At 40.2% G+C, this 27248-nt stretch overlaps 1 long non-coding RNA gene across 1 annotated transcript; it reads right to left on the reverse strand.

Moving 5' to 3' along the window:
• Nucleotides 1–4186: 4186 nt before the first annotated feature.
• LOC124155010 lies at nt 4187–5849 on the reverse strand. The gene is made up of 2 exons (XR_006864092.1): nt 5511–5849; nt 4187–4607 (listed from the first exon to the last, which is right to left on the reverse strand). It is a non-coding gene; the product is annotated as an uncharacterized LOC124155010 (long non-coding RNA).
• Between the last annotated feature and the right edge of the window lie 21399 nt (nt 5850–27248).

The following is a 27248-nucleotide window of genomic DNA, read 5'->3' on the forward strand; positions in this document are numbered from 1 at the left end:
TTTTTAGCCCGCGAAACTCGGGAGACTTTTTGGAGTCATTGGGTGCTTTCCAATCGCGTATCTGCGCTGATCTGTTTTAAACTGTTTAGCTCAGAGCGTGTTCCAATCGCAGCTGTGACGTCATCTGCGCTAAACAGATGGGAACACACCCAGCACCGTCGTTCGTCTGCGCTAGCAGACAAAACTTGTGATGGCGGGAAAATATATTGGTGACGGAAAATGAATGCATGAATTCCACCATCTCAAAGATACGTATGATGATCATTTGAGAATAATAAACAATAATTTCATCTATATATGTCTTACATAAGTTTAATTAAGGTCGTAATTTGGGAAATATAATATTATCTTCGTCAAACGTAATGATTGATATAACGCATGAGCAAAGATCGATAGCAAGAGGAGGCTAGTAGATTTTCTAGAGTAATTGTCCTTATCAAAAAAATTAGAAATGGAGAATGTAAGCTATTTAACTAAAATGTTATAATGCTTAGATTCTAAGCAGATTTATTTCATTAGCTTACATGGATAGCGGGCGTATTATATACCAAATATCCTTTAACGTTCATGTGGCATTAATTGCATTCCATTAACTGAAATTCAGTACCGCAAAATCACTATAGAATCGGCAGATTTATGATGCGGTGTTAACACTTTTTACGGCTTTTCCTGCGTGATATGGATGTAAGTTGTACATGTATCTCAATCTAGAAATGCGAAATGAAGTATAACTGGTATAACCATGTTCTTCTTCCATGGTATAACTGCCGGCACTGTAGCAGTTCGGGAGAGGTAATTATTATAAGTAGCGATGGTTCCATTATTTTCTTTCAATTAATACTTAATAGTGCTTTAACTAAATACAAAATGAAATATACGAACATTTATCATCCTTCTTCAATAATAATGTGGCGAAGGTCAGTTCAAAAGCTACCGGTCATTTGAACATTAAACTTTTGCCGCCGATCGGTCCACACACCAGCGCAGATGCGTTCCAATCGTCTGTTTCAATGTGCGCTAGTGTGTTTCAATCTGTTGCGATGTGAGCTAGTCTGCGCAAGGTGATTGGAAAGCACCCATTATCTAGTGTATAAACTGAATTTTAAGCGGAAAAAAGTATATTGCGGTACTAAGTGTTTACTGTAGTATATCAACATACTGTTTATAAAAAGTATGCAATTTCCCTATTGTAACTTACGCCGCGTCACGGGCCACGGCATTCCATACCATCGGGGAACTGCCGCGGACTGCGCGCGCGGCAAAACATCGAATTTTATTTTACATTATGCTAACGGTCGAGGTTGAGTTTTTTGGATGGACACTCAAAAACGTTTGATGCAACTTAACATAAATACCTTGAGGTAACTCGGTGATCCCTTTTTTATAGTCGTACATGAACACAAAATTTCTACGAAAAACAGAGTCCTCCAATTTGTATCGTATCGACGATAAATATCGAAAGACAGTGACGAAATTAGGTTCTAAGAAATATAAAATAAATGTGGAACTAAATCAATTATATCTTATACACAATTCACTTGCTAAAAGATTCACTTTCCAACGTCCGTCGAGCACGGTAATCCACGGGCCTGCAGGAAGCTCCGAAGTGTGCCACACGTTCGAAAAATCGATCTTAATTTCGGCGTCGTGGGTGGTCGCAATTCTCCTTTTGGTATCATACTCCATAGATTTTGTTGTATATGTGGTGTAAATATCTCGAGGTAAATCGGTGATCCTTTTTTTATAATTGTACACGAACACAAAATTTCGACGAAAAACAGGGTCCGCCATTTTGTATCGTATCGGCCACAAATAAAACAACTGAGTCGTGAAAGTTGCCAAGAGTTAAGCCGTGTCCCAATTGGCCATTTGGCTATGCCAATTCCAGAATTTAGCCATGACGCCATCTTGGAAGGATGTCCCAACTCGTTAGCCAGCATAAGGGAGGGAATTTAGGCAGCTAACGCGGCCGCCAGATTTAGGCATCGAGGAGTGCATCCTTCGCCCCACTTTTCCCATGATTCAAAGCGTGCAAAGCGTCTTGAGGAGAAAGGGCATCATGGCTGTCAACAAGGGATGGTACTTGTTTGCAAGTAGTGTTGATATTTTGAGACTTGTTCGAATAATTATTAATTTTTATTTTGTTTATAATAATGAAATTGCGTTAATGGAAGTGTAAGAATTACGGTGAAATTAGTTAAAGAAAAGGCGGCGTTAATTTTAATGCTAATTAAGGTTTATATGCTTCTTATGTAGGTATGTATATGTTATTTTATAACTTTTTTTACCGATCACATGTTATCTTTTGCTGCCGTTTACTTTTTTAACGTGTTAAATAATGCTTATTGATGTTTATATGCTTCTAACATATACTTAATTATGTAACACTATGTCCAAATTCTTATTTATGTAACACTTTTTTGTACATTAGGTTAACACCCGTAAGATTAAACCATTATTATTATATGTAATTGGACAAAGTCCCGAAATTGGAATCGTAATAAGTGACAAAAATTAAAATCTATAGTGATTATAAGATGATACCGAAACCTGATTTATGTACGTAAACCATACTTAAAATAAATTTTGAAAATAATTCCCAAGTCAGACGGTAACCGTTTGAATAGACTAAATAGACCTGTTCTTAATAATACAAAACTAGAAATTAAATTGCTAAAATATAAGGAATTCGAAAAGTACTTGGTTGAGAGACGATTTAAATACTACAAACCAATTAAAAGGAATATACGCTAACATTTCGCCACAAACTTAGCTAAAACCTCATTAACAAAACCATATGGAACTAAAAATACGAATTTGAAAGTATACCCCTACTTTACTATTACGAAAAGGTTGTCTAAGATACTAAAATTATGATTAAATACTCTTCTCCGACATCTAATTCTCAAAATCACTTGTGACATTACATTTTAACAATTTAGGGTGGGTTTTGTTCATCATTTGTTCAAATCATTCCGATTATCTCTTGTTTTGCATTGGCCTAGTGCCCAGTAGATGGCAGCACCTGCGCAAGGATGTCCCAATTCATGCTCCCTTGTGGTTGGCTGCCCAGAATCTGGCTGGCTAAATACATGATGCCTAATGGCTAACGAGTTGGGACACGGCTTTAACAATAATGCCTCGTTCACATTACGATCGTCCGAGCCGTCGTCGTAACCATGGAGAATACATTATATAGGAGATTAAAGAGACTGCCACTAGGTGTTGCCATGAGCATCCCGAGCTAACGAAGTGTTGCCAAATGTCGCAGTGTTGCCTATTCTGCAAAGACGGGTCGCTGCATGGGGAAACGTTTTAAAGGGCAATAGGACGGACAGAAAACAGAATTAACTTTTCGACTTGACCACTACCCGTTAATAAATACATTTCAACGAATCACTGAATAACAAATCGTCCTTTTGTCAATTTCCCGCTAACTCCATGACCAGCAGACGACGTATTCCGTAATATATACGACGCCTCTCACAGTGCACAATTACCTGCTTAACATGTCAGAACATCGCAACTTCTGGATTCCCCTACTCTAAGTATTGCGATGTATATCGGTAATGTTATCGGAGTATGACATTGACTTTAGTTGTCATAAGGCACAGTGAAGAAAACCACAGAATAATTAAGCGTAAATAAAGTATGACTTTTAGAAAGTATTTGCACGAGAGGGATCAGTGAAAGTTTAGAAATCGATCTTAAAAAAATACAAACACATTTCTCTTATCAACGGAAAGAGCGATTGGTACAGATAAAGCTCAAAACCCACTAAGCCCCGAACTCTTTTGATTTCAAAAGCAACGAGAAAAAAAGGCACCGAACACAACCATACAAACAACATTTCGGACGTGATGCATCATAAAGCGTTGAAGATATGGCAATTAATCTAACAATGCTCGTTGCATTTGCAACGGATGTCACAGTGCAAGATTAAGAATGAAGAATGCTATTGACTAAAAAGCGCTACCCTATCTAACAGTTGTCCTTCACAGAATTGAAATTTGGCATTTTATTATGACTATAACACAAAACTCACCTGTGCATGGATTTGCAAATACTTGCCTCTGAGGGGGTGGCACTCACATTAACTGTAACACACATTAGAAATCATGCAATTTGCAGCTGTTACGGGAAACGTGGAACGGATGTCATGTAGACTTAAATAATTATATCCCAATTATTGTTCACAATCACATCAAACAGAAATTTATTGCCAAAATTGTAACTTACATAGAAATTAAAACAGAAATCTCTTTAGTCCAATATCAAACTATAGCTATTCACTGTGTGAGTCACACACCACGTAAAATAACTTTCCTTTTATAAACAGTTTAAACTTAAGATGATTAAGCACAGCAAATAAATAATGAAACAACACTGAGAACAGTTGATACAAAAATTCAAGCCTTGTATCGTTGAAATCACTTGCACTACACTAACCTAATTGCACTATGATAACACTGACTGCTCCAGAATAGTATTAATTGCACTTCACTTTCACTAATTTAACTTCGCTCCCACCAATTGCACTACTCCAGCGGCCGTTTCTGGCCCAGCATCCTTGCAATCGAAACAGCAAAACCACGGCAATACTCCACCTAAAAGGTAGAAAACAGATGATGTAAGAAAACTGATTTAAAGGATGAAACACAAGGATCGACAATACAACACTCAATAAGAAATAGTTTAACACTCATTACAAATGGAACATTTTCTAGTTACCAATCAGTGAAAGTTTAGAACTCTATCATAAAAAAATACAAACATATCTCTTATCAACGGAAAGAGCGATTTTACGTTTCAAACGGAAAGAGAACTCACTTTATAAAACGAAAAGATATCAAATTAATTCGACGATGCCCTATTTTCACAACGCATTCACTGGCGCGGACATAAATTCGTAGGTATTGCGAAGAGGTTCCTATTCCGCCATTGCGTCAGCGCATCAATCCGCGAGATATATGCATCATCTAAATAGAAGCACATGGCAGATTAAATTGATCTCTTCACATTATCAACAATTCTGCCTTGAAGTCATAACACTACATCGATTTTCCCTGATTTAAACCCCACTTATTTAGAAGACAAATAGAAAGCTTTCAGTCCAGAGAAGAACATTCATGTATAAATGCCAATAAGGACGCCAAAATGGAGTCGCCCGCGATATCCCCACGATGTGTAAAAAAGGCGATTAATTGCTTACCGGCCGACTTTAAAATATTTTATTCGGATATAAACAGCAAACATGCGTATTCAAAAAACTTTGGATCTAATTTTTCATAGGTCTTTAGCCAACTTGCATATAGCTGGCACTTCCCGCCATTGCTGGCGGGAAGTAACAGCAGCACATTTTCCTCCCCAGTGGTCACTTTCCTCCCACGGCGAATGATAACCAATTGTTATCTCATCACAAGATATGTATATTAACGTCTAATAACAGAAATTTTAAAAAAATCGGCCAAAGTTGATCAATCCCTCTTACCAACTAAAATGGTACTCACCGTAGCCACACCATGCCATAGCCTTGGACCTGCTTTCTTCCAGATATCAACCGAAGTGTTCACTTTTTGCGTCTTCTTGTAAGCGGTCGTGCATCCCCACACATAACAAGTTCGAGAATTGCAAATATTTTCCAAAGAAAATCTCACAAATTGATGAATTCCGGAGCTCTGCACACAAGCGTCCGTTGCCTTGCGTTGGAATGTAATGACTAAGCAACCCAGAGAATATTTTTGTCGCGACAAGTGGCAAAAGTGGGGAACTAATAGACGCGGGAGTCGGACCACAGCGCTTTCGGATTACAACGGGTAGCAAGACAACTAACCTGTGTAATGTATTAATCATGGTCGTAACTATCGTGCATTCACATTACGATGGTTAAAACCTGTGCTGCCCTCAAGTGCTGACATCTAAAGTGAACGGGAAATTGAATGTTAGCAAAGCTGTTGAGGTATGCATGGACAAGATATTACTGTGTTTAACGTGTATTTACCGAATAATTTTTCTTCCGCCCATATTCTTCCTTCCAAGGACAAATCCATGAAATGTCCATGGAAAAAATAGAGCTTCACGAGCTTTTCGTCTTTCTCTTGTCGCTTCCATTTCCGGTCTCCCAGCGCCTAACCATCGTAAAGTGGCAACGTTCGGAACTACGTCAACTATAGTCAGAACTTGCATTCACACGACTAGTTCGGTCAACTATCGTTAGGACGACGGCTCGGACGATCGTAATGTGAATGAGGCATAATAAACCGCATAATAATATTGTACATTTTTGTTTCTTTTGAATTACTACAGAAGGTGTGGCATTAATTTCAACATGCTGAATTCCGAAAAAAATTCAATGAGGGCAATTTTTGCGAAATTTGTTTAAGTTTGAGGCCAAGTAATTTGTTTAAAAAATTTACCTATGAAAAACGGTTTGCGTCAAAAAATTCACTAATGTATTGACAACAACTGCGCAAAGTTCCAATTTCCGCACTCAAAAAAATCGATTTTGAGGTTTTGTCCAGCTTTTTTTCGATTTCAGGATTTCAGCCCACTGTGCGCCGGCCGGTGCGGCGATGTCAACTCACTAGATACGTCGCACTGCGCATGCTCGTGCGGCATCCCAAGACTTCTAGGCACTAGCGCGAATGCGCGGTGGTGCATGGCGGTCATTCCACTGTTTAGGGTTCATTGAATGAATGGATGAGATCATCTCGAGTGCTGTTTAATTGGCGTACAACATCAAAGGGATCGATCCAAAATTAGAGGCGTCATAGCACCGGAAGCCCAATTGTACGGTGAACGATTGGGGCGTTCTGGCCAGCGCCCCACGGCTACAAATACGAAATTCTCGTGCTATTTTTGGTTGTTTTTCCTACATTTTCGATGTATTCGATTGAAAAAACTTCTTTGGTTGATTCCACGTAAGTGTTCAGTGATGGCAAACTCAATGGAAAACAATTATGGAAATAGGCCCTGTGATCATCCCTGCCAACTCTGAAAACGATTACGTGGGGGAGTCATAATTTGAGCCGTCATTTTCGCCATCCCTGAACTAGTACTCGGATATTGGTCGCGTCATTCTAGCTTAATTTGGCATAAATAGATATTTATAGTGGCAGTAATTAAAAACTAAAAAAACTGGACAAATAATAAGCAATCAGCTCTGGGTCGTTGATAAAAAATTAACGCGTACTGGATGTTATTCAAATAATGAAATTCAGTGGAATATATAATCTACGGAGATCAATGGGAGAATAAGGGTAAAAAATTATAATGCAATGCAATTAGAACCAATTAGAATTAGCCAACCACGTCATCAAATTTTGATGCATCCCTAGGTACATTCAATGAAATATAATTTGGTTTTGGCATGCCATAATGATGTTGTTACGATGCCTTTGGTGACATGCATCATGATATGTAGGGCAATTTGGCTATGCAGGGAAAAATCACATTAACACACCGAATTGAAAAATTACCAAAATGAAAGCGTTCGATTAATATTATTTAAGCTAGTATAGTTAATCGTGAATGACCTACTGCTCTCACACAATTTTTCATGCCATTAAATGAACAGGATGGGTGGCAACTAACAATTTCGATTCCACAAAGAGCAAAAGAATATAATTTTGAACGTGATCATAAAGTGTGACATAAGAACAGAGAATCAATTCTTCGTTGTATGCCCTATCAAGGAGTTCCTCTTCTTCTCAAGTATTTTCAATTCGTGTACCATTTCTTCGTACTCTTGGAGATCGGAAGCCATATATGATGTACCTATCCGCTGTCTTCCTCGCAGCTGAGTATCACCAGCTACCATTCCTCCGAGAAATCCAGTTATGCGTTGGTACTGGTGTCATTCTTCGATGGATGAACGACAATGGCGTGGGAATGATGTCTTCTTTCTCCACCTTCCCATGCATTGCCGTAATCCATGCGATTCGTCTGTGAAAAAAGAAAACATCCTGTTCTGGATAATGTTTAACTGATCTCTAATACTAAGAGAATTAAATTTTGAATGGTGTCGTTCACACAGAAAGTTGCAACTAATTGAAAGAGTTTTTTTATAGAAAATTAAGATAAGCTTCGACCAAAAACATCCTTCCCATGCATTTTTTCTCCTTTACGTTCAATGTAAGAAGATACGAAATTTGTCACACAGTTTCCACGAGTTAGTGACTTCATTGTATTTTCTTGTTCAATTATTCGTTTTTAGGAGAATCATATATTAAGGGGAGTTATCGCTAGTAGTGGCGGATCAGGGACAAGGGGGCTAGATGCGCTCCTGGGGTCACTTCCCAGCACCAGAGGGGTCGCAGAGGTAACGAAAATTTTGAGGATTTCGAAGTTTGTAACAACACATTAACGTTGTCCAATTACTAATTTTCCAAAGAATTAACTTTTTTCAAACAAACATTTATGTGCATTTTTAATAAATTGCGTTTTAGTGGCTATTCTTTCCTGTATATATTCGACAAAATTACAATATTACATTTAATTTAGTGCATATTGTATACTCCCTCTCTGGATCTCCCACTGATTGCTAGCGAGAATGAAAACCACCCGAGACAATTGCACAAGATCAAGAAGTAGCTGAGAGGCGGCGACGAGCTTGGATTGTGCTGTTAACCTCATTAACTTTTGTGCGAGAGGGCGATGACCATCAAATTTTCGTCGCGAAGAATTCGAGAAGTAGGTGACGCAATTAAAAAAGGAAAAATTTAGATCCCTCCATTTTTAAAAAGTTATCACAATAAATGTAAAAATAATGGTAAACGAGCTCTTTGTGAAAATTTCAAATTTTCGTTAATTTTGTAACTTTTATCGTCTTCAAAGATATACCGTAAGAATCAGTAATAGATAAAGCATATTACCATTTATTATCTCGCCACCAATAGCATTTTTCCTTTTAATTCCTTTACTCTCGGATGGAAGAACTCGATAGTTGCCGGAATAAATGCGTTCATTTGCGACGTCGACGTCGATAGGATATACGACATTTCCTTCGCCATGGAAGTGTATATGTTTACCTGCATCCAATTCTGACATTCTCTCCGGCTGTTCTCTTCTCATGTGACCTTTTAAAGCCATCAGCTTGTTTTGGTTCAGTATGGCGTGCATTTATTGCGAAACGTTTGGCGTTGTGGTTCCCATTTTTGTAACCCTTTTCCTCATCCAAGCTTTCTGCCTTCCGTTTAACTGTCACGCAAGAACGATATGAAGCGCCAGGATTTTTTGGTGGGGAAAGCTGAGAATTTACCACCACAAATTCAACACTGACACGAGTAGTAGTGTAATCTGTTTCCTCGGGTCTGCCTTTTGCCTTTATCAAATTGCCTTTTGCTTTGAGGTTCGCACTTTTGCGACCAATTCCTTCGTTTCTGCCTTCTGTATTCTGTTCAGTTGGCACGACGGAATGATTAAATGTGCCACGGTTCACAGGTTTGGAATGGATTGAATTTATTACCTCACCTTCAGCATCTGGACGAACGTCGGTGTTACCCCTTCCATGGTCGTGTCCTTCACTTTTATTTTCAGCCGGCATGGAAGGACGGTTTTTGTCACCATGCGAGCTTTCACTGGCGATGACAGAGGTTCGTATCACTGGATGCTCTTGAACACGCCCTCTTTTGGCCGAATTTGCATCATCACCTTCCTCTCCGTTGAGTTCTGAGCACAAAGCGTCGCTCAGTTCTTCTCCAATGACCTCCGCGACCAGCGATTCCTCCTCGGTGTCGTCGAAGTACATCTCGGACGCGGATGCATTGGTTCCCCTCGCTTTGGGGGATTCGTGTTCTTGTGTATACCCGCGAGAGTTCCGGATGCCATGGCATTGAGGAGAACGAACAGGTGGATGTTTCGCCTCTCCTTTTCTTCCAGGCTTTTGGTAGTCACTCTGGCCAGGTAAATCAACCATTTTTCTGCCTGATTGAGATGCTTCTTGGGCATTCCATTCAAGCTCGGTTGAATGTGCTCCAGGTGGACAATATACTCATAATCCAGCCTCTCCTCCAGGCTGTTGCCCAGCACACTTCCCAAGATGCTCGATTCAACTCTGTTTAAAATCCGTTCCATGATGTACGTGGCGGAAAATATAGATGGCGAGATCTGCTCTTTGGTATCAACTCCAAATCCATTAAATATCCAACGGCGAAGCCAGGCCAACCATATCCAGCGACAAAGTGCTGGATATGGTTTTTCGAGGAGAGGCAGCTTTTGGATGAGGTATGGAGGAGACGGAATGAATGGATGGAGCGAGTACTTAGCGGGGAGGGTATGTTGAAAATGGTGTTTGAGGGTAGAATGTTAGGGAAACGAGGGAGGGGAAGGAAAAGAATAGGATTTTTAGATAGATTGAAAGGGAGTAGGCCTTACAGTGAATTGAAGAAGGTAGCGCCGGAAGGAAAGGGAGGCTCCCAGATCACTTCTTTAGTACTCCATGGAAACCTACCTTAATCGGTAAAATACTGTAATAATTATTCTTCATGTCGATACGATAGTCGCGAGCATTGTGGGGCCCTCGGCGATCGCCGACCAGCCGACCTGGCCAGACCGCCCCTGTTCGAGTATCATCTTGTTAGCCGTCATTGCTGCCAATCCTTAACTAGTACATAATCCATCGCGTGATGCGGGCTTGATTTTGTATATATACCATCTTATAGATCATTGACAAACTTTGTATTGCAAAATACTGGACAAAAGTGGATCGCGCAACACTCGCCACAGCGCCGCGGACATTTTTGAAAACCGATTAAAATGCGACCAAAGTGGCACAGAAATCAGCCTTCTACGGAATGAAATTGAGTCTCCTCTAATGTTGGTGGAAAGATTGCGTAAACCATCATTCTCTACATCACTATGTCATTTAAGGTTTCCTTAATATATACTAAAGTCGTCCTCAAAAAGCTCAATAATGTCACCAGAAAATGTATTTGTTCTCGTGCTTTGATTAGCTGCTGCTCATTCCACTTAAGTGTCCAATGATGGCAAACTCAATGGAATAAATGATGGAAATAGGGACTATGATCATCTCTGAAAATGACTACGCCCGAGAGCCATAATTTGTGCCGTAATTTGCGGCATCCCTGGACTAGTACACGAATATTGGTCGCGACATTCTGGCTTAATTTAGCGTGAATAGAGATTTTAAGTGGCAATAATTGAAAACTTATATTTGGACATATAATTAGCAAAGAGCACTGGGCCATTAAAAAAATAACGCGCACTGGATGTCATTAAAAATAATAAAATTCAGAGTAATAAATAATCTATTGGGATCAATTGGAGAATAAGGGTAAAATATTATAATGCAATGCAATTAGCCAACCACGTCATCAAATTTTAATGCATCCCTAGATACATCCAATGAAATATAATTTGGTATTTGGCATGCCATGGTGATATTGCGACGATGCCTTTGGTGACATGCATCATGATATGTAGAACAATATGGCGATGCAGGGAAAAATCACATTAGCACAACAAATTGAAAAATCAGCTAAATGAAAGCGTTCGAATAAGATTTTTGAGCTAGTAGAGTTCATCATGAATGACCTACTGCTCTCACAAAATTTTTTAATGCTATAGTATGATCAGGATGCGTGACAACTAAAATTTTTGATTTTACAAAGAGTAGAGGAATATAATGCGGAACTAGATCACCTATTGTGTCATAATGACAGTGAAACTAGTAATATTGTCTCACAGATTGACGAGAGTGAATATCTTTTTTGATATCCATTCCATAATATTGACCCATTTGAGATAGTTGTAATTTTAACATATTTATCTCGCGCGTGATGTCATCCAGTTCGCTGCGATGTGGCATCCATACACTTTGGAGTGGAACATTTGGGTTCGACAGTCTCTGCAGCCCTTCATTGTATGCCCTTTTCAAGGATTCCCTCTTCTTCTCCAGAATTTTCAAATCGCGTTTCATTTCTTCGTACACTTGGAGATCGGCAGCCATATCTGCTGTACCTCTCCCCTGTCTTCCTCGCGGCTGAGTTTCACCAGCTACCATTCCTCCCAGATATCCAGTTCTGCGTTTGTACTGGGTCCTCCATGGATGAACGGCAATGGGTGTGGGAATGATGTCTATTTTCTCCACCTTCCCATGCATTGCCGTAATCCATGCGATTCGTCTGTGAAAAAAAGAAAACATATTGTTATAGATTTAAGAATTTTTTATAGAAAATCAAGATAACCTTCGACCAAAAACATACTCCTCATGTATTTTTTTCTCCCTTAAGTTCAATATAAGAAAACACGAAATTTGTCACTAAGTTTCCTCGAGTTGGTGACTTCACTGTATTTTCTGGTTCATTTTATTCGTTTTTAGGAAATTATACACTGGGTGGAGTTATCGCTAGTAGCGGCGAATCCAGGATAGGGAAAAAGGGGCTAGGTGCGGTCGTGGGGGTCACTTCCCAGCACTATGGGGGGTCGGAAAGGTTACGAAAATTTAGAGGATTTCGAAGCTTGTAACAGCACATTAAGGTTGTCCAATAGGGTGGGCCGAAAAAAGATCTTTTTTCCTAATCAAATTTGCCCCGTGCGGGAAAGTTGCGAAATGATATAAGGATCTCGCACACAAAATTTTTTTCAAATCGGATAATATTAACCACTGCCGCCCGAGCTCTAAAGTTAAAAATTTTGCGAAAAATCAGGCTGATTTCAGAATCAAACGGCGATGAAGACGAATTTGATGACAATATGGGATAATGGATAATATCAAAGAGTGGATACATGTTTATAGTTTATGAAAATGAAATTTGAAGTTTATTTGACAAAACCTATGGTTCAAAAAAATGGCTATGAATTAACAACAAAATTAGAGTATAGACCACCCGCACAACACAACTCATTTTTGCCTGTTTCTAAAATTCCATTTTGGGGGCTAAATTTCGGGTAAAATAATATTTATTTCGATTGAATTTAATTTTTTAGCAAATAAGTCATCATATGGTAGTAAATAATCCCACAAAACGTAATAATAAGGTAATTTTTTGAAATTAACATCAATCATAATGAAGAATAACGTATCTACCTGTGGAGTTATTTTCAACAAGAAATTCAGCCAAGGCTGAGAAAAAAACAGAACCTGAACACCAAGCATTTCACTAAGTAGCTCTCTGCTAGTTTCGTGAAGAAACTACCCAGAACTCACCGCGAGGAAGAGGCTACCATCGAGTTTCACCCGTGTCCCCCCCAGCCAACCTTTCAAAGGATACAATTGTGAAAGCACATCAATTAAGCTGACAAAATTATTTTGTGATTTTTTTCGAATTTCGGCTGAATTTTTCTGTATCTTATGCACGATAATGCCCATCCATGCCTCTATTCTATACTGCACACGGATTTTGATGCTAACATTATCATTGGTATCATCCTTTCAACTGTTTGTGTATGGCAGGGAAAAGGTACGTCTAATACAGATCTTTCCGTAACAAGGTCTTCCAAGTTTTTGTTTGTCATCCCAGCTACTATTGGTGGTTGATTTACCTCAATGCTTCCCAGTCAACCAAGTCGATTTAATTTTGAGCATCGAAGTTTAGCTTTGGAAAATTCGAATTTCCTCAATTCCTCCCGCTGAGTTTCTCGATTTCAATATATTTGTGATTGCCAATGCACGAATTTGTCTGCGTTCCTCGGCTAACATAGCAAGCAGAATATTCTCTGTGTGAGCAAAATTACATTTCCCTGAATTATAGAGTAGCGGCGTAATTTGATATCTCTATCCATATATTTCATAAGAAGAATCATGTTCATAATATGCTTGGGGCCTTCCGTTCAATAATGTCTCAATTATATTGAAAACAGCATTGGAGCGTAAACTTCGATAACAAATTTTGCCACGGTCATCAGTTCTTTTGACGGTGCTGAACGATAGTTCATTGTAATGAAGCAGGCAAACAAACCAATTCAAAGGTCTTCTTAGGGCTATTTCCATTCTCCTGATTACTCCGGCATGGCTTCCGGTGTTGACCTCAGTTCCATCGCGCACAATTGCTTGCAGTCCATCGATAATGATCATTTCCTCCGCTAGAGAATTCATGATGGAATCTTAGAGGCCAATAGCTTTGCTGACACATGGGGTGACATGCCATAAGTAGCGTGAACCTGGCTCTTGAACGAGAGTTACATGCTCCTCCACTATTATTTTTCGCTTTGATTGACTATAAACGAAAGCAGAGTCTTTCCTCTCGTCGAAGTAAAGCCCTTGCAGTTTAACAGTTCCCACATTCCTCCGAAGAGACGTGCGCAATCTTTCCCTTTCCCATCTAACTCTGTTCTTGTCAACAACAAGTACATCGACTCCTTGAGTAACCAACCCGATATCTATTAGGTGCGCAGGTGCAAGTGCTGCAGAGGTATGGTTTGATATACAGAATTATTTACAGGATGAGACAAATCTTGGCTATTTCAAATTGCTTACACTAACCTTTTTCCATGAAATCCTCCCCTTCACTTGCATCAAATACCTCTTCGTTCAATATCATTTCATCACCTGAGTCTTCCAAACAGAAGTGTTATGACAAAATAGGGTGGACCATTCGGGTGTTCCTTTTTTCCTTCCAACCTGCAAAGCCTCGTCTTCCTATTTTTGGTCTCCTGCACATCGATGGCGCCTATCTTCATTTTCCTGCCTCTTCTCTGTCCTTAGGGAATTCCCATTCTAAACTAGGCATTTTCGAAGGAATATCACAAAATTAGTCTCACTAAAGCAATTTACATGCCGCACTATCAAAAAGCTGACGTGCGTGACGAAGAAAGTCTTTCTTCATATCAATGAAAGCATTCTTGTTGACAGATCGAAGAATATTGCGATTATTTCCATGATATTGAATGATTCGTCAAAAAATTTGCCTATATCCAACAACTGGCGTAGAGGATCTATGCCAAATGCCTTCAATGGCATAAGTACTGTCTCCGCGATTCCCGGCAAAGAAATAATGGTATTTTAACTTTCTTCTTCAATGTACCGAGAGTACAAAAACAATTTCATCATCTCTTCATAAGTGGGCTAATCATTACCCCTGAAATTTTCGGGTGCAACAAATATCACGCACTCCACTCCACACCTGGTACGCTTTCCAACAATTCTAACCATTGCGTCAATCCTCCCGTAATCCTTTGGAAGGTTGGTTGGGGGGACACGGGTGGAACCATAGAGGTATCTCCTATCATAGAGGTGACCTATATGGGTGGAACTCGATGGTAGCCTCTTACTCGTGGTGAGTTCTGGGTAGTTTCTTCACGAAACTTGCAGAGAGCTACTTAGTCAAATGCTTGGTGTTCAGGTTCTGTTTTTTCTCAGCCTTGGCTGAATTTCTAGTTGAAAATAGCTCCACAAGTACGTTATTCGTCATTATGATTGATGTTAATTTCAAAAAATTTACCTTATTATTACTTTTTGTGGGATTACTACCATATGACGACTTATTTGCTAAAAAATTAAATTCATTCGAAATAAATATTATTTTACCCGCAATTTAGCCCCCAAATTGGAATTTTAGAAACGTAGGCAAAAATGAATTGTGTGGTGCGGGTAGTCTATACTCTAATGTTGTTGTTAATTCATCGACATTTTTTTGAACCATAGATTTTGTCAAATAAACTTCAAATTTCATTTTCATAAACTATAAACATGTATCCACTCTTTGATATTATCCATTATCCCATATTTTCATCAAATTCGTCTTCATCGCCGTTTGATTCTGAATCAGCCTGATTTTTCGCAAAATTTTAAACTTTAGAGCTCGGGTGGCAGTGGTTAATACTATCCGATTTGAAAAACATTTTGTGTGCGAGATCCTAATATCGTTTCGCATCTTTCCCGCATAGGGCATATTTGAGTAGGAAAAAAAACCTTTTTTCGGCCCACCCTATTGTCCAATTACTTATTTTTCAAAGAATTAACTTTTTTAAACAAATATTTGTATGCATTTTTATTAATTTGCGTTTTAGTGGCTATTCTCTCCAGAATATATCCGACAACTGAACAAAATTACATTTAATTTAGTGCATATGGTATACTCCCTCTCTGGATCTGCCACTGATTGCTAGCGTGAATGCAAGCCACCCGAGACAAATGAACAAGAAGTAGCTGAGAGCAACGAGAATGGATTGTGCTCTTAATCTCATCAACTTTTGTACGAGCGGGTGATTACCATCAATTATTCGTCGTGAAGAACTCGAGTAGTGGGTGACGCAATTGGAAACGGAAAAATTTAGATCCCCCGAAATTTAAAAACTTACCACAATAAATGTAAAAATAATGGTAAACGAGCTCTTAGTGAAATGGAGAACTTGCACATTTTTTGAAAAAAATAGAGGAGGTAGAGGACGTTGAATCTTGCACAACGCAAAAAACCAGAGGGCTAGGTAGCGCTTCGTTCCCGAGATAAAAATTCTCAAAGTTGTCGAAAATCCAACGGCGCGAAAAACGGCGTTCGAAAGGGGGCGTGGTTGTTTCCAAGGGTCTGACGTCACATATGCCGTTCCGAGGACTCCGAGGTAGTACTGCAGCGGGGGCCGCCGTTCCGGCCGCTTCCTCCGGGACTCTGGGCGGCACTAACGGGGAAAAGGTGCACGGGCGGAGTTTTGGGGATGGCAGGGGAGCCTTATATGGTAATTAAATGTAACTTAAATGGCAACTTGTCAGAAAAATTGCGTAACATTTATGTCAATAAAATAGCTGCAGGATTGTTAAATTTAGAAAATAAGATAATTAAGAAGTGTGATTAGGTATTGTAATTTAATGAGTCAGTGAGAGCTTGTCTATTATTATAGCAATACTTGTAAAAAAAAGGCATTAAAAACATTCTACAAACCTCTGAAATCAGTATTTTACCATAAGTTTAGAAGTACCTCATATTTTCTCAGGTAACTCATATTTTCATATTCACATTGCTTACATTTTGCCATCCAGAATCCAACCATTCCACTTATGGAATATAGATATAGGTTGTTAACATAGACAGTTGACTTCTGGTGAAATTTAAATTGACTAAGGTTTTAAAAGAAATTGTAAAGTATAATCCATTAAAACATTTTATTGAAATCTAAGGGCTTTCATTAAGAGTGGGAATATATTTTTTCTCCAGAATTCCCTGGCCCTATCAACCAGTGTCTTCGCTAAATTTGTATCATAATTGACAATTTTAATTTCAATTTTGGAATTGACTTCGTACTTAGGGTCAGCAACGCACAATATTCCTTTTTCCTTCCCATAAAACAACATTTGGAGTTGCAGTTGTGCATGACATCTTCTGCCCACTTTCCCACATTTGCTAATATAATTCTTGCATGTTTCAGATGTGGGACACTTCACCTTTACCACATATTCAGAACTAATAAGGCGATGCCACAAATTCAGGGAGTTCAGCCTTCAATAAAAGTCCTGTATTTTCAAAACTAACACCCAACTCTCGTCTTAATGACTTAATTACATCACCTTCTAGGTCTTTCCCCCTCTTCATTGGCCCTGTGATTTTAAAGGGCCGAGCACCCAACAGCAGCTCTGCCAGGGCACTACCACCATCCATCTTACAGTTAGCCTCTGTATAAATCATTGAGGCACCCACTCGTGCATACCTCAACTTATAACACAGGTGACATGATGCCTGCCCAACAGTCAATGATGATGCTTGTAAACAAAGGGGCAGGGTCATTTTTGACTTAGGAAATTGAATGAAGTCCTCATAGAGCTCCTTGTGTAGGCTTTCGCGGAGTGGTGAGGATTCAGCAGACAGGTTTTCGGAGTCACTACCGCGTAGATTCATCTCTGCAGACGACAGTTTCGCCGCCATTGCAGCAGGCTTCTCGCACCGGCCTCCGACGGGGTGTATAAGATCTGTATGTACGGATCTCCACTTCATTGACCTGAAGAAGCCTGCTGTAATGCCGGTGAAACTGTCGTCTGCAGAGATGAATCTACGCGGTAGTAACTCCGAAAACCTGTCTGCCGAATCCTCATAGAGCTTATTGGTCAAATTTTGAGTTTTAAATAAATTATAAAATTCCCGAATGAAATAAGTCCAACTGCTCAAGGGAGTGAGAGGGAGAGTTGTAAGCCAACAGGACACATTAATCGTTATTTTCCTTGCAGTCCATCTATACCCGGTCCTTGAAATCACCAATTCCAAGACTTGGGTACACAGGCTTCAAATTTCATAGATCAGTGGCCTTAAGGAGTTGATTTCTCACACCAGACAAAGGTGGTTTGCGCCAATAGCACTCAACTTCAGTTGGGGAAGGCTCTAAGCTCTTGTTGTGGAGCCACACTAGGAAAGCCAAGGCATGCTTGCATCCCCCTTAAGCATGAAGTGGTAAACATTGCATCATTAGTCATCTTACAGAAAAATAATTTACATTTTATTTTTTACAAATTATTATTTTACATATTACCATCGATTTTACGTGAATATTTTGTCTATACAATACGTCGGTATACGTCTAAACTTTGATGAAATTACAATAAATTTAAGAGTTACTTGAAACCATTACAAATAAACATCATAACATAGAGGTACTTATAAAGCCATTAACTGTGATCTCAGCTACTAATAAAGATATGCATGAATTAGTTAATAACTAGTATTAATGAATCATTACGCCGAAGCATTATAATTACCTGACGACGCTGTGCAATCGTGACAGTCAAGGCTCAAAATCGTCTTCGACGCTTCGTCGAACACCATGGTGGCATTATAATTTTTGACCGTAACTTTACGTTCCAGAAAAACACTTCACTCGGTATAAATTATTAGATCTTTGTAATCGCACACGTCAAATCGCCCTCTCATGTATTCTTATCTCATAGATCTGAAATAGAGATTCATAATGTAAACATTGCGAAAAGGTCACATGTATTATCACAACTTTGCTAATAATGACGACCAACTGCAACAGAATTCACATGAAAACAATTTATATATTCATTTATTTTGTAAATAACATAAAATACTTACCGCAAAGCCTTTACATTTCGTATTTCAGCTGATTTTTACTTGTCACAGCTCATTAAGTACTCCATCATTTTGGGAGAATCGACTTCGGGCAGATTTTCGGACTCTGCACGAATATATCCAGCTTCCATGCCGATAATTCTCTGAAGTGTGAAATAAAAACAGCTAGCGTACTTCTTTTAACTTATACTACAGCGCAGGAGATGTATATACCAAGGTAAATCCACTTTCCAGCGTCTCGAACTGATAAACACTTTGTTATGCCTGGTTACCATGCCACGGAACGGCATATATGACGTCACGCGTCATGAATGCCGTAAAACGATATCAATATTTTCAGGGCGCTATTGTTCAATTAATATGCGTCACTCAGGTTAAAGAGAAGTATACATATTAAAGATTTTTGATTTTCTATACGATGCATGAGTTAAATTGCCTATACAAAATCCTTGCAAGTTCTCCATTGTCAGGTTTTTTGTTATTTTTGTAATTTTTATCGTCTTGAAAAAATGTACCGTTAGAATCAGTAACGATAAAGCATATTGTCCTTACCAGGATTCAGATATGATTTGCAATGGCCTTTGACTCACCGCAAATAGAGAGAATGTTAAGACTAATAATTTTTTACACGATTAAGTCAATGAAGTTAGCAGGTAAACTTTTTTGAATTATTTCACTATCAAGTATTTTAGCAGTTCATCTACTTTTTCAATTTTTGTTCACTTGGCTATTAATTATTTTCATATATTCCCACCTGTATCTTACTTCATCAACGGTATCGATTGAAATATTTTCATTTCTCCTCCTTCGTGATTACTCACTTAAATGCTAATCCCAATCGAAAGAAACAACATGAAAAAAAAACGCTATCGTCCTAAACACCCTATCAGATCTACCGCGGGATCTCGGTTTTCGCCTTTTCAAAGCTGGTCTCACGCACAGAAATCGATGCCCGCTCTTGTACATATTTCGTATGTAAATCAGAGGAAATAAACCCTTTACTCTCGGCAAAGGTATTTCAATTTAATTTGAATTATGTACTTACATTTTGGGATGAATGCATTTGGTAGTTAGAGTGGCAGGAACACTTGCATCCAGGTGAAGTCTGGCCGAGGTATTGGCGGGAAGGGGTCGTCTGTTGCGGATGGAGCTCTTTATGCCCCTGTAGCTTCACTTCGTTGATGATTATTTGCGTCAACCTATGCAGTAGGGCCTCTCTTATTATTAGGGGATCGGGCTGTTCCCACAGCCATTCGTTTTCCGCCTCCTCCCTCAACGCTCAATAACCAAGAAATCAATGCGAACTGCAATGCGAAAGTTTAAGAAAAATGTACTTGGTGAATTACTCGAAGAAAATCCGAAATCCTTTTGGTCGTACGCGAGAGAGCTTCAGGGAAAACATTCAACCATAGATTCGTTATTTGATAAAGATGGTAAACTTGTCACCGAAAATATTGGCAAAGCTAACACTTTAAATGCCCACTTCGAAAGTGTATACACTACTGACGATACTCAATTCAATGTAGACATCCCATATACTGAGGATTTGATGGAAGAAAATCTATAAAACGTGATGGGATAACTAAACAACTGCAATCGATTAAGAATGGTAAATCTCCGGGTCCGGAGGGAATACCCGCGCGTGTCCTCAAAGAGTTAGCTCCACAGATCGCGCCTTAGAGATCATATTCAAGAAGTCACTCTCTGAAGGGAAGTTACCGCCCGACTGGAAAATTGCAAGCGTTACACCCATTTTCAAAAAGGGAAACAGAAATGACCCAGGCAACTACCGGCCAATTTCACTAACATCAATTATAGGCAAGATACTTGAACATATCGTTGTTAGTAATATCATGACTTTCTTGGACAGACGTAACTTCCTCCATGACTGTCAGCACGGATTCCGAAAAAATAGATCCTGCGAAACACAGCTCGCGCTCTTTCTTCACGACGTTACAAAATCTGGTGAATCGAAAAGACAAGTTGACGCACTATTTCTAGATTTTAAGAAAGCTTTCGACACTGTACCTCACAACAAACTTTTATACAAATTACAGTCATGCGGATTAAACGAAACAGTTGTAAACTGGATACGCGACTTTCTCAGAGATCGTAAACAAAAAGTAGTTCTTGACGGAATTAGCTCTGATGTTGTAAAAGTTACATCAGGTGTTCCGCAAGGAAGCGTAATCGGCCCCCTGTTGTTCATTATATACATTAATGATCTCTGCTCCCGCATTAGCAGTAAAATACGTTTATTTGCTGACGACGCTGTCATCTATCGCGAAATTAGTGATCACTCTGACTCTGAAATTCTATCATCGGACTTAAACAACGTTCATTTGTGGAGTCAAGAGTGGGGACTCGAACTTAATCTGAGCAAATGCATGGCGGTACATTTCTTGCGGAATTCGTCCAACACTAACAATGTTTATGCAGTGGATGGCATTAACATAAAGGCAACAGACGAAGTGAAGTACCTGGGAGCTACGATAACCTCGAACCTCACGTGGGGAACACATATAAAGAATATTTGCGGCATAGCCCTGAAGAAATTAGGATTCGTCAAGCGTATTGTGGGAAGATTTTCGGATGAGAAAGTAAAAGAAAGGTGCTATTTCGCTCTCGTCCGACCGCACCTTGAATATGCAGCGAGTGTATGGGATCCAGTGCAGAAAGACTTAATCCGCGAACTGAATAAGATACAAAGGAAGGCTGCGCGTTTCGTCAAAAACCGCTACGGGCGTACAGACAGTGTTACCCAGATGTTAAGCGAATTAGGCTGGGAGCCGTTGGAGACTCGGAGGCTGCGCGCTAGGCTTAGATTGCTTGAACAATTAAGAATGGATATCTTTAAGAGCGACACAGAGAACATAATCTTAGAGCCACACTATATTTCCAGGTCCGACAGAAGCGATAAATTAAGAGAGATTTTTTGCCGAACGGATAGATATGGGAATTCGTTTTTCCCCCGAACAATAAAGGACTTTAATAAACGCTTGTCCCAACCTCGTTAGAGCACTTCTTTTTTTTTTATATAGCTGTAAACGGCTGGTGTCCTAACACCCCCTGCCACACGCCTTTTAGGCGGCTTGCAGGGTATTATGTAGATGTAGATATCCTCGTAAACGCTGTCCAGGAGTATCTCAACTTCCTCTATTGCCTCGCCTCTCCAAGCCCGGTTCACTAGCTCCAGGAGATATCCAACGGCATTTCTGAGATTCCCAGATTTTCTGCGGGTCGCCTCGGTGGTGGTGGGTCAGTTGCAAACCTGTCACCAGGCATCGCACCTTTCCGTTGTTCCCATTCTTCTGTGGGTCCATGTTGGCATGAATGCCTGAAGTCATATTCAGATTTGAAGCGATTATTCTTCGCGTCCATTCCGTGGGCACAGAATTCCATCTGCTCAGCTGGCTCATAAGGATCGTGGAAGGCTCTAGGTTTTTGTGATGGAACGTAGTTTTCGTTTATAGCGACACCTTCGTTGTGAAGATGAGGGTTCTTGCGATCCATTCCATGGGCCCTATATTCCATCTGCTCAGCCGGCTCAAGAGTATGGTAGGAGGCTCTGGTTTTTTGTGATGGAATGAAGTTTTTGTTTATAACATCACCTTGGGTATGACGATATGGGTTCTCGCGGTCCATTCTATTGTCCCATTTCTTTCTATCGTCTTCAGCCAACATATAAGGATAGTTGTTGGCGTCAACGCGTTCTGATGGGATATACATTGGATCACCTTCGCCAAGGCCAAACGCGTCATTGCATCCCATTTGTATGTTACGGCACAATATTTTTTTATTAGGCGGCATAACAGAATATTCCAAATCATGAAATTGCTCTGGTGAGAAGTGGTGTGCATTAATACCGTTATCGTTCCCATGAAAGGAATGATTCTCGACACCAGTTGCATTTTTCCTTCCAATTATTTTACTCTCAGATGGAAGAACTCGATAGTTGCCGTAATAAATACGTTCATTTGCGACATCTCCTTCGCCATGGAAGTGTGGATCCCTGCATCCCATTCTGACATTTTCCCCAGCTATTCTCTTCCCATCTGACCTTTTAAAGCCATCAGCTTGTCTTGGTGGAATGTGGCGCTCGTTTACTGCGTGACTTTTGGCGTTGAGGTTCCCATTTTTGTGAGCCTTCCCCTTATCCAAGCTTTCTATCTTCCGTTCAGCTGGCTCGCAAGAATGATATGAAGCGCCAGGATTTTCTGGCGGGGAACGCTGAGAATTTACCACCTCATTCAACGATGACACGACTATTAATGGAATCTGTTAACCCGTGTCGGCCTTTTGTCTTAATCAAATTACCTTTTTCTTTGAGGTTCGCACTTTTGCGGCAATTACCCTCATTCCTGCCTTCTGTTCAGTTGGCACGTCAGAATGATTAAATATTCCACTGTTCACGGGTTTGGAATGGATTGACTTTATTACCTCACCTTCGGCATCTGGACGAGAGTTGGTTGTACCCCTTCTATGGTCGTGTCCTTCTCTTTTCTTTTCATCCGGCATGGGAAGACGGTTTTTGTCACCTGGCGAGGTTTCACTAGCGATGACAGGAGTTTGTGTCACTGGATGGAGTTGACCACGTTCTCTTTTGGCCGAATTTGCACCATCACCTTCGGCATTTGGACGAACGTTGGTGCTACCACTTCTATGGTCGTGTCCTTCTCTTTTCTTTTCATCCGGCATCGGAAGACTGTTTTTGTCACCATGCGAGCTTTCACTGGCGATGACAAGAGTTCGTGTCACTAGGTGGTCTTGAACACGTTCCTTTTAGCCGAATTTTCACCATCAACCTCCGCTCCGTTCAGTTCTGAGCACAGAGCGTCGCTCAGATCTTCACCAACGACTTCCGCGACCAGCAATTTCTCCTCGGTGTCGTCGAAGTACATTTTCGGACACGGAGGCATTGGCTCCCCTGGCCTGGGGGGATTCGTGAGCTTGTGTATCCCCGTGAGAGTTCCGGATGCCATGTCATTGAGGAGAACGGACAGGTGGATGTTTCGGCTCTCCTTTTCGTCCAGGGTCTTGGGCCTCTCTGACCAGATAAATCAACCATTTTTCTGCCTGGTTGCAAAGCTCGTTGGGAATTTTAATCAAGTTCGGTTGAATGTGCTCCAGGTGGACGATATACTCTTTATCTAGCCTCTCCTCCAGGCTGTTGCCCATCACATTTCCAGAGGTGCTCGATGCACATCTCTTTAAAATCCGTTCCATGATGTACGTGGCGGAAAATATAGATGGCGAGATCTGCTCTTTGGTATCAACTCCAAATCCACTGAATGGAATCGATTATGAGATTCAATAGCAGGAAATTAATGCAATCTCTTATTTGCACGAATTGTTTTCGAACTCTGCTGGCCGAAGTCGGAACTCCGCCGGCTGTTGCTGACTGCAAACGCCTGCGAGATGACTATTTTCTTCCTCTGCTACTCAAGTGATTGATGTATTACTCACTGTAGCTGTTTTATACTGTAAATAGTGCGTTTTAACTTCGTTTATAACACCACAATATGCTATTGCATCCGCTCTCTATCGCTTGGAAAATCCAATTGATAAAATGTCACCGTACGGCTACGTTTTACTGGTTTCCAAGGTGAACGAAAGTATTGTTGCGGCGCCAGATATGCCCTCTCCCGGCCCGCGGTAGTATCGGTAGTACGGCCTTTCGCCCTATGCTAAATTCAATTGTTTGAGTTGAACTCAGCTCAATGTAGGATAGGATGGATGGAAAAAATATGCGTTTTAAATATTATAATTTTCTCTGAGTGGTAAAAACGATTCGCATCCTCCATCCTTTTACGCCGGATACTGATTTTGAAGCACGTTGCGTATGTTCAATGTTGTTTTTATTTTGATGATGGGGGAATGAATGAACCAAAATGATTTTCTATCACTACGAGTCGGCGAAAAATCGCTCTTGATTACAATACTAATAATAAAAACAATATTTTCACTCACTGTGTATTAATGTGAAGTCTAAAGTTTTTAGCGAATTCGCCGAAAGCCACATGTATTTATTTTTTTTTTATAATATACCGGTTTTCTTGAGAAGGCTTCCGCGGTGATTTCAGGTTGAATAGTTGATACCCCCCCCCCCCCCCCCGCAAAACCAAATTCCTGATTACGGCACTGAATAAATTTATTCAAATACATCATGTCAGAGTTAGTGGGAAATGTTTCACTACTGAAATGATATTGTTTTCTTCTTCGGTATCTCTCAACTGTCAATTTATGGAATATTCTTTTCTGGAACCGTGTCACACAGTGCTTCAGACACCATTACCCTTTTGGTTCAAAAGCCCCGTGATTCTTTTAAAAGGGTCTTGATGAATGAGAGCGAAAATACTTTCATATGGTAGGAGATGTTTGCGGTTATTAAACAATGAAAATAATGCTGGGGCGAACTTCTTTCTCTCCGTGCCAAAAGTATAGGGACTTCAGTTTGAACGCTTATAAAAACCATACCCTTTAATATTTTCATATGATTTTGGTATCATTACTTTTCTTGTTTTTTCTCGCGTTCATTTTAAATTTTGGTTCGAATAGTAGTATGTGCGCAAAGAAATTCATGGCTAGCCCTAGAATGAAGGAGTCACAATCATATGGAACAAAGTGGGTTCCTATTTCAAAAGTTCACCATAAAGGCAGTTGTCTATTAGGTAGAAGTCCTAAGAAATGCAGAACGAAAAAAAAATGGGAGAAGAGCGCAAATGTGTGAACTATGAAGAGTTTTAAGTAATTTAGATTGTATGCTACATTATCGAGTTTATTACCTATACTTCATGAAGCAAAAGAGTAGGAGTAGCTACATCACAGCTGCGATAATACTCACAGCTCTTCATCATTCACACATTCGTGCGTTTGTGCCAAGAGGATTGATAGTTAAGTGTATTAAGTAAATGTGTTAGTGTGAGTGACCTTGATTCCATATTTTATAGACTGACCTTCGGTTGATCCTTTTCCACGCTTATGCCATTGCTGGGCGAATGACACTGAAACAGCCTATTATATTCTATTTATTGCTTTCTCTGGAGTACGCGTTTTGGAATTTTCGTTTTTTTCCTGCGCTACCGCTCCTTAGTTAATTTGATGTTAAAAGTATTGTAATGCGGATAGCTCGGAGGCTACTTTTAGTTAAATAATTTCGGTCGTTTAAAAAATTCGGTAGACACTAATTTTTTCTTGAGTCATCAGCATAGATTACGTTGGATGTTCAGGATGTCTCTCTTAAAAATTGAAAATGTATTATGATTTCGATTTCCAACCCACCCACAGCTTCACCGCAACTACTGCGCACAGTGTAGACCTACTTGGTCACGGAGCGACGTATTAGTAAAAGGTAAACGGTGAGTCCAAATATGAATCTTAAGATCGGAAAAACCTCGCCACGGATCCCGAAAGAAAACATTCCGACGGCCCAACGTGAACGTGGACGTGAGTTGGCCCGGTACATTCCATCCGCTAATCTTAATTCTGATTGGGCTCATGCTCCTGGAGTTTGACTCCAGATTCGGTGGCTAGGCCGCGTCCTCCTCCGCCCCGTCCTCCTCCGCCCCGTCCTCCTCCGCCCCGTCCTCGTCGGCTCTTGGTGGCGATGCAGGTCGCTTTATGTGCCAACCTCACAAGTTTTCACCGACCCGGCTCCATCAGTTAAGTGGGACTCCTGAGTGTCTACATACTTTTGAAACCGATAGTGCGCCTAGTACCATCAGCCTCGGTATAATTGCCATGGGAATTAAAGAACCTGGATGTCGTATTGATCTGCGCATTGGCTCGGTAAGCCAAAGGTTTGTGGTTCGATTCCCGGTCCAGGGGAATTTTTTGTCATGGCAATTGCTGTATAGTACAATCGTTTCCAACAGTCTGCGTGCGCGTGTGCTAAACTTACGAGTTGAATGAATGGGGCGAAATTCGGGACTGGAAGCCCGGAGGAACCCCGATGTGCTCGAGCGCGGACACCAGGTTCCTCACTTCCAAATTCTTTACGATGTGGCATTCGAATCTGTGTTTGACTGCAGCTATTCAAGCTCCGTTGCATTCCGTCCTCGTTGGCTCTCGGCAAAGTGAATCTCTTCCAGCTAGGGCCACACTTTTGTGAATCTTGCGCAAACCCTCGCAAGTTTTGTTTTCTCCTTAAGTTCGCTCCTTTCATTCAGCACTTGAGTTGAGCATGAGAGCACACAGATTTTTGGAAACGATAGTTTCTTTATTGATTGAGCACTAGTTACAGCATTGATTTGCACGTAGCTCTTTACGTGACGCCCC

The sequence above is a fragment of the Ischnura elegans genome, chromosome 3, assembly GCF_921293095.1.
Source record: "Ischnura elegans chromosome 3, ioIscEleg1.1, whole genome shotgun sequence".
Taxonomy (NCBI): Eukaryota; Metazoa; Arthropoda; class Insecta; order Odonata; family Coenagrionidae; genus Ischnura; species Ischnura elegans.